An 8,175-nucleotide genomic window follows, 5' to 3' on the forward strand; every position below is an offset into this window, starting at 1 on the left:
ATATTCTTTAATACTCGATGATCGTAAAAAACCATGAAACATAAACATATTAAATATATATAGCAAAATTTATTGGTTCTATTGCGCTTAAGCCTATCTGTTTATAGCAGACTATATTACAGACGACTATTGACAAAACAAAACAAGTTGATAAATTACTATGGGGTCGATGGTGGCGACACCAATTTGGACAAATTTCTCAGGGCTCTTCTTTCGTTTGACAGACTATAAAAATAATAATAATAATTATAAATACAAGTTCCCTTATTGGTTGATGTTGATTTGTGTTTCCTTGAACTTCCGACGACGTATGGAAAGAACATGGTTCAATAGATTCGATTGATTACACCATTAGGGCTGCCTCAATATGTATCGGTTTTCATTAGGACCTGGTCGTACGTCAGGCCTAACCCAACCTCCTTCTTCCTGGACCAATCCAAGCTGGTACAACAACTTCGAAACTTCTTCTGAGCGTTCGAAGGGGAAAAAAAATTAAGCCTGTAGGTCCCAAGAAGGTTCGTTGGTGTGTGTGGGGGGAGGGGGAGAAGGGGGAAGCACGGTAACAAGCTTGTTAACACGCTTATACTACTAGCTATCAGGGAAGGAAAGAAGAAATTCCGTTATATCCGAGGACACGTTGTCGAGGGCAAGGGGGTTTCGGCGCTGTTAGCCCAACAAACCTCTTCAAAGTGAGGATAGGGGAACTACGAAATTGGGTCAACTTGCACAAGGGTTCCTAATTGGAAATGAGATACTGCTTTTTGAAAAGAGTCTTCCAACTTATACGTTCTGGAAACCTACAACCAATTGGATTTGTTGTATAACTTTTCGCCTACTATAGGCTATACCTACCATCAGCCAGTTTAGGATCATACTGTAATGACAATGCTGAGATTTATTTCATAAATCATAAAATATTATTGGGAATTACAATGATGGTAACACTGAGAGAAAAAAATAAAATTCGTAAGTGAATGTTATGGTTCGGGCATGGGCCAATAAAGCGGAGGATATAACTCTCAAAGGTTTTTCGAGTCTCAGATCATGTTTCTTATAAACCTTTGTAGGGGATGGGAACCTATAAGATATTTTTTAGGTCAAAACCAAAACAACGATATGCACCAGTAAGACTAGGTTTATAGTATATCAAGGTCATTTCAAATTTAATTTCAGCACTAACCTATTGCCTAATTTTTCCATAGCCCTTATCACCTTCACTGGGTATCTTCTTTGATATTGAAATTTAAAATATTGCTACAGATATGACGTATTTCTGCTTTTTTTTCTTAATTTAATGCCACTAGATGTCGCTGCTAGTTTCGATTTTCTCTCTCGTTATATCCCCCCTTTTTGATTAGCCCATGGTTCGGGCCAGCTAGAAAATAGTTGAAAATCGTCTAGAAATATTTGAAGCGTAACGTTACAAAGTAAAAAAGGGTGGGTAGGTTGGTATGGAGTGAGAGTGATTTTTCTGATTTTGTTCTTTTTCTATCTCCTTGGCAAAAGAAGCTTCTCGTTAATTCAATTTGACATTGGCAAACACGCGGCAGATGTCTTCCCGCTTAAGCTAAGTCTCTATGCAATGCATCCCGGGTATAGCCTGTATACGGATTCGGCGCAATGCCTCCATTCAAATGGAAGACCACCCTTGGCCCCCCAAATTTCGCGCGTTCTGTGCGAAGCCTTAATTCCCGGGTCCATTAAGACAGTTGCCTAAGTTTGCTAGGGAGAGAGAGAGAGAGACAAGGGGAGTAATACATTGAACACCTTACCCCCGTATATTTAACATCCAGTATTAATGATAATTATGGGTGATGTGGAAATTCATTTAGGAATTGCTCCGGGACTTCATGAAAGACAAATGCAAATAACAGGAAGTGAGGTTGGTACCGGGAAGGTTTAATTTTAGTGCATATCCAGTATGGTTTACTTACTCTCTCCACGTCTTGATTCTGGTTTTCTTCAGTTTCTTGGGTCGACCAATCAGTGATCGCTCTACTTAATAGTACCTTATCCATGAATAAATTGGAACTTTCGGCCCATTTGAGGCAATGATCTGCGTGGAAATGCGATAGAAAATTTATTGTAGATTATCGTAGGTTTCGTATTGCAATCGTGGTTGGTATATGTAATTCGGTTTGCCCTCGTACTAGTAGTATTCATACGCCAGTTTCTCCCCCAGTATACCGTTGCTAAGGAGAGAAAGATTCACGTTGCCTCCGGACTTTTTTCCGATACACTTCCTGTTAATTATATTTGCATTTGATATAGCCATCTTCCGTCTGCGGTAACGCGCGGTTTTCACCTTCAGTTCAAATAAACGTTAGTGTGAACGTCCCGATATGACTGGACAAAGATGGTACCACTTTACAGTGATTTTAGCATCACCTCTTAGTAGACTTCCACCCACGAGTTTGGGTTCTTCTGGTTTTGTAGGAAAGTAGGGTTAGCTGCTTTACCAAGCGGAATGAACAGTTCCAATTAAAGTAATCGGATTGAGAAGAATATGTTACTTCGTTCCTCTCTTAGAAGTCTCTTCGGTTTTTTTTTTATAAGTCTTCTTCTTCTTAAGCCTTGGCTTTCGTTTTTTGGGTGAGCCTTAATTGTGTAGTTTAGCGGATCTTAATGTGGCGAATGTATATACGTAGCCAGAATCCCCCTCTCCCCCCCCCCAATTTGGGATACACGGTATTCACCTATAGGAAAAGGGAAAATTGCAATTATCGTTCCATCAGTGTTCGTTTACTCGAGCGTTTCATTTAAGAGTGGCTCTTTTTTTTCTTTACTTCTTCTTCTACGTATGCCAAGGCTTACGTAAGGATATTTTATTAGATTTAACTTCTTAATTCTCAATATCGTTAAGCTCAGCCAGAACCATTAATTTACTATTACTTGGTTCGATTATTTGATGTTCTTATTAGGGTTATCAATAAAGATTTGATTAAAGTTACCGTCTTAAGTTACCCACACTTAAAAAACATACTAAATGTCTTTTCAGACGATAAAACTTTTGATTCAACTAGATGCGACAAAAAGAATTGAGTCAGTAAATAAAAATTGGTCAGTGAATAATTTTTAACTTGGTAATTCAACTTGTCCAACTTCTGTTAATTCACACGACCCAACAAGTTTACTCAACTCAAGTTGACTCGTCTAAATGAATTAAAAAGTTGTATCGTCTGAAAAGGCCTTTACAAGTTTTGGATCCCCATCTAAAGGTTCAATTTTTAATTAGTTAGATCTATTTATTTTACTTTTATTAACTCAAGTAGTTGAGACAATTGAAGTTGGTCCTATTTTCAGGTATGAAAAGCCCTTTGATTATATCCAACTATGTTTCGTAATAAGACCTATACGGAATACGTCGTCATTTTTGGTCTTGCAGTTATAGTTTTTTATTTGTTCTCTCATTGTGTCAAGGGTCCTTTTCTTATATGTCTTAGAAGTCCAGCTCTACTCATTCCTTTTTTCATAGTTCGAATCCGAAGAGACTGTATCCAGCAGTGTATATAGTCCTTGCCTCTTGTCTTTGTTGACATAACCACAATGTACAATTTTTTTTGGGGGGGTTTTCGTTTTGGGCAATAGTGCTTTTTTACTTCTTACTCGCCGAGTAACAAATATTCGGTGGTCTGTTTGTTTCCTTTTTGATTTATAGAAAGGTCATGGTGTAAATAATTCAAGGAGGTAATATGTCAGATTGAATAACGTAATAGTTATTGAGGGGTTAGTTCTAGGAATAGAATTAATAAGGTTTTTGTTTCTATTTATTTATTTTATTTGATAAGAATTGATTTGTGTATTTTTACATTTATTGATGATGACGTAACCACGTATCCTAGAAAACCGTATATATGTTTTATTTCTAAATATATATACAGTGTGGAAGAGATATGATCAACTTTTATTTTGCGTGTATCGCGAGACTGCAGATGGTAGAATTCGGTATGGAAAACTGCAGATCTATGAAAATGCGAAGGCGTTTAATTTGAAATAAGTATTGACGATGTACGTTTTTGATTTCTTTTCACCTTCAGTTATCATCTAATTAGTAATTCCAATTAATAATTAAGGTGCTGGTCTTAATTTCTTATTTCTAATTGTACACTCATTTAGTTTTAAAAGGTCTGCAATTTACCATACCGATTTAATATGTCGGCGGTTTCTCGATTTTCAAAAGAATAAAACAAGATCCAATCTCTTCCACACTGTATATAGTAAAATATATCTCTTGGTCCCTTTGGGGTCGACACTGAAGCCAAAATAAATAAATAAATAAATAAAAAAAAGCTATGTTCTCAGAAAAAAAGCTTATTTTTTTTCTTTCTTTCCCTAGATTCTTTATAAAAAATAGCCAATCAGCTTTTGAATCTGATTGACATCGCTTAAAAAGAAACTCCCTACTTGCCATAGTAAAGTCTTTTCAATTTATTTGACGAATATACCCTTGTTTCCGACCATTTTATTGTACCCCTCTTCTAAAGGAATATTTTCTAAGTTATTTATATCAGCCCTAAGATTTCAACCTGCAAACTATCCCAACTTTCTTTTATGCATACAGGGGAGATCCAAAAAGGGTGGTAATGGACAGAAGTCAGGGTTGCCAACAGTACCTGGAAATCCTGGAAAAGTCAGGGAATTTTAAAATGGGTCGAAAAGGTCAGGGAATTATAAAAACTTCAGCAAAGTCAGGGAATTAGATTTTAGTGGGTAAAATTTCTGGGGATAAGTCTTTATTGAAAGAGTCAGGAAAGTTTCTCCTCATCCTCTCTTACCACAGAAAACTCTAGAGCAATCCTTAAAAATGTCTTGAATTGTTTTTATGTGAAGTAAATGCTCTTTAAAAAAATCACTTAGATTGTTATTTATAGTTAAAATGTTTCTTATTCATTTTGGTGCAACAAATATATTGAAAAACTTAATGTAGGTCGAGTTTATTTAATTATAAGCACTTAAACATTGACACTTTCGGCCTAAAAAGGTCAGGGAAAATCTCAGAAAATGGTCAGGGAATTTAGTTCTGAAAATTCCGTGGCAACCCTGGAAGTACAAAGTTGAGTTCTTTGGTAGTACCACTTTTTTTAACACTCTGTGTCTGTCTTCGATGTAACAAAAGTCAAAGAAATTCAAAACTTTCACGTTATTCCCACTTTTCCAGGGGTTTCTATAAGCTCTTGCTTGTCTTGTTGAAATCTCTTTTTCCATATAAATTGGCGCGTGCTTTTGGCGTACAAGCTGTTTTTTTTTTTTCATATATTTTTCTCGTAGTCTAGAATTTGTTTCTAACCAATTCTCTGCTCACTCGCTTTGGAAACAAGGTGTGTGTGTGTGTGTGTGGAAGGGGAAAGGGGTTTGAGAGCTATCCCTAATTAATACCACTCAAAGAAAAGGAAGTATATAAAAAAAAACTACGGGGAAGATACCCCCAGTATCCATATATGCTTACTGTCTTTTTTTAGACAAATAAATATACCATAAAGTCGTTTAACGATGAAATAAAATTTAAAAGATACCTTATTTTTAAATATTGTGCAACTATCTCTTTAAGGAATATCCCCTATCCTTAGGGTATATAATTTTTGTCTGATCCCGTCGTCGAGTATTTCAGACGTTTGACGATTAATATCTTATATTTTAATAGTAAGGAAGTATTTTCTGATATCGTCGTCGAGTATCTTACATGTTTAACTACGAAATAATTTTAAACTTTATATTTAATAATAATTATGAAAGGACTGGTGGAATTTCCTTAACGAATTCCCATTATCCTTAGGACAAAATATTTTTTCCTAAGGTTATCTTCTTTGCCAGATGTTAAACTATGAAGTAATATTAAATATTGAATTTTAAATTGAATATTTTTAATTTTAATCCAAAGGCCTGATAGTAGTACTTCCTTAAGGAATTTTATTTGTCCTTAGGACAAATTATTTAAATATTTTTTTAATCTCACCGGTCAGGTATTTCACACCTGGAATCGTATAGTAATTTTAAATATTAAAAGTTAAGTTAAACATTTTTAATTTCTAACTAAAAAGAACGAGCGTCTGCCATCTAGTGTTTTCCTTAAGGATGTTTATTTGTCCTTATGACATATTATTTTGTCTGATCTCAAGGAAGAAAAAGCGTAGGGGCGTGGGAAGGTAATCTCCCATGGATTTGAGTCGTAAAAGAGAATTCATTTAGTGGGTTTTTACCCTCTTTTTTTTTAGTCTTCCTTTTTCCGGGTGGGGCCAATGGGGGATTTGACCCCTCTCTGTCTTCTGTCAAATGCAGCGTCTCTCACCCCCATCCTGTACACACTGTGTAGGCTATCCGAGTCTTAAGACATAAGGAAAGTTACCTTATATGTACTTGATCCCGAGGAAGAAAAAAAAATAAGAGTTCCAAGGAAAATCAAACTAAATAAATGAGAAAAAAAACGAGGGAAGAAAATTAAACGGGATGCACCGTAATAACCTGGACTTTTTTTTTTGAAGTTAATATACTTAGATATTAACAGTTAATAGAGGCAGGATATTCAACAAATCCGTGTAATGGTGGAACGAGAAAATGGAATTGTATTTATAATTATGGACAGACATAATTTAAGAAAGAGTAAACCACCTTGTTTTTTATGTATTTTTATTAAATCAAGAGGAAAAGTGGCAATTTTTCTTAGGGCGACGAAAATTCCCGCTCACTTTAAAAGTTTAAAGACCGGGGGGTCGATTTATTGGGAAAGATTTACTTATTGCTGTCCATATCGGCGTCTCTTTGCCTTGGTTTATCTCTTATTCGCGAGGCCCTCTGGGAAATTTCAAAAATCTTACTTTCTGTACTAGAACACTATTTACTACCTAGGAAATATATCCCTGAAAATTATACAATGTGTTTTTGATAAGGTTGTTATAAATTAAAGAAAGGGTTATTCTAAATGTTGTAGACCCCGTGTTATTTGGTAATTTCCACTCAGTTTGATACTTTAGTTTATGCGCAGACTTATCAGAAACACCCTGTAATTTTCACAATTAGTTATAAGGCCTTTAATTGGGAAGAAAATGTTTTTCCAAAAAGAATAGCGCCAGCATGCACGTTTTGAATTTTGAAAATTTTCCCGCAAACCATCTTTATCCTCCTCGTTTCTTATCTTCTCTCTCTCTCTCTCTCTCTCCCCCATCTCATTAGCGAGCTATACAACTTTTAATAATTAATTTCTAACGTAGGTATGTGTGTTTCTTCTTTCCATTTTCGGCGGGCCGCCTGTGTGTGTGTAATGACCTTTAGCGAAAGAAATTAAAAACGGGAAATATACAACAATAGCTTCTCATTTAGGGCTCGTTTTCTTCCATTTCAAAGACCAAGGCTTAGGTCATTTATTTTCTTTTTCCAACATTATCGCACCTTTTTCCATGGCTTGGATAAGGTTGTATGGCGCGTTCTAAGCAATTTGGTTCCAGTTTTCATCCCTTTCGACCTCATAAGAGGGCGAATTTACGATGAACTTGTACTGGACGATGCTCTCGGGTTCCAGGGTATCTTACCCTATACCATAAGGAAACTAATTCGGTATTAAGTTTTTGATTTGATTATGGAATTACAGCTCGACGTCGAATGAGCTATTGGTCAGAGGTCACGTGCGAATTATTCTGGACAATTACGTACAAGTTATATTATGAACTTAGTGGGTTATCAGTTCACTTATAGCTAGTTTTACCAATTTTGGACGAAGGTGTTAATGATGATATAGCTCGTTGCAGTTTATACGCTTGCTTAACTTTGCCAGCAACCGAGCTAGAATGGCTTTTAATTGGACGGTCCCTGAATCCCATATAAAAAAGGTGCTAAGCCGGATTTTCCATACGAGTATTGACTATACAGGGTGTTTCTGAAAAGTCCATCACAAATTAAGGGGCGTGTTTATGGGACCAAACTGAGCGGAAAGTACCAAAGAACATGGGGTGTACAACATTTTGTTACGGAGATATGGCCTTCCAAACATTCGCCCCTAAAACAAGGAAATATCCAAAAATGAGGAGTAACACTTAAGACCGACTAACCAGCTTGTTTAAAATTACTAGACAATTTCAATAGCCTTTAATCGAGCAATTGATTTCTACCTTTACTAATCAGAAGCGTATAAATGAGTAGAAGTATGCCTACGGTGGTAATGTAAAATTAATCCCAAGTGACATG

General features: G+C 35.9%; 1 long non-coding RNA gene across 1 annotated transcript; it reads right to left on the bottom strand.

Moving 5' to 3' along the window:
• Positions 1-234: 234 nt before the first annotated feature.
• LOC149704932 (uncharacterized) lies at positions 235-3,792 on the bottom strand. Its single transcript, XR_016381465.1, has 5 exons — positions 2,389-3,792; positions 2,151-2,305; positions 1,935-2,056; positions 1,773-1,846; positions 235-1,397 (listed from the first exon to the last, which is right to left on the bottom strand). It is a non-coding gene; the product is annotated as an uncharacterized LOC149704932 (long non-coding RNA).
• Positions 3,793-8,175: the final 4,383 nt, after the last annotated feature.

Source organism: Phalangium opilio, unplaced genomic scaffold (assembly GCF_054372755.1).
Source record: "Phalangium opilio isolate 3A_F unplaced genomic scaffold, DU_Popi_V2 ptg000014l_1, whole genome shotgun sequence".
Lineage (NCBI taxonomy): Eukaryota > Metazoa > Arthropoda > Arachnida > Opiliones > Phalangiidae > Phalangium > Phalangium opilio.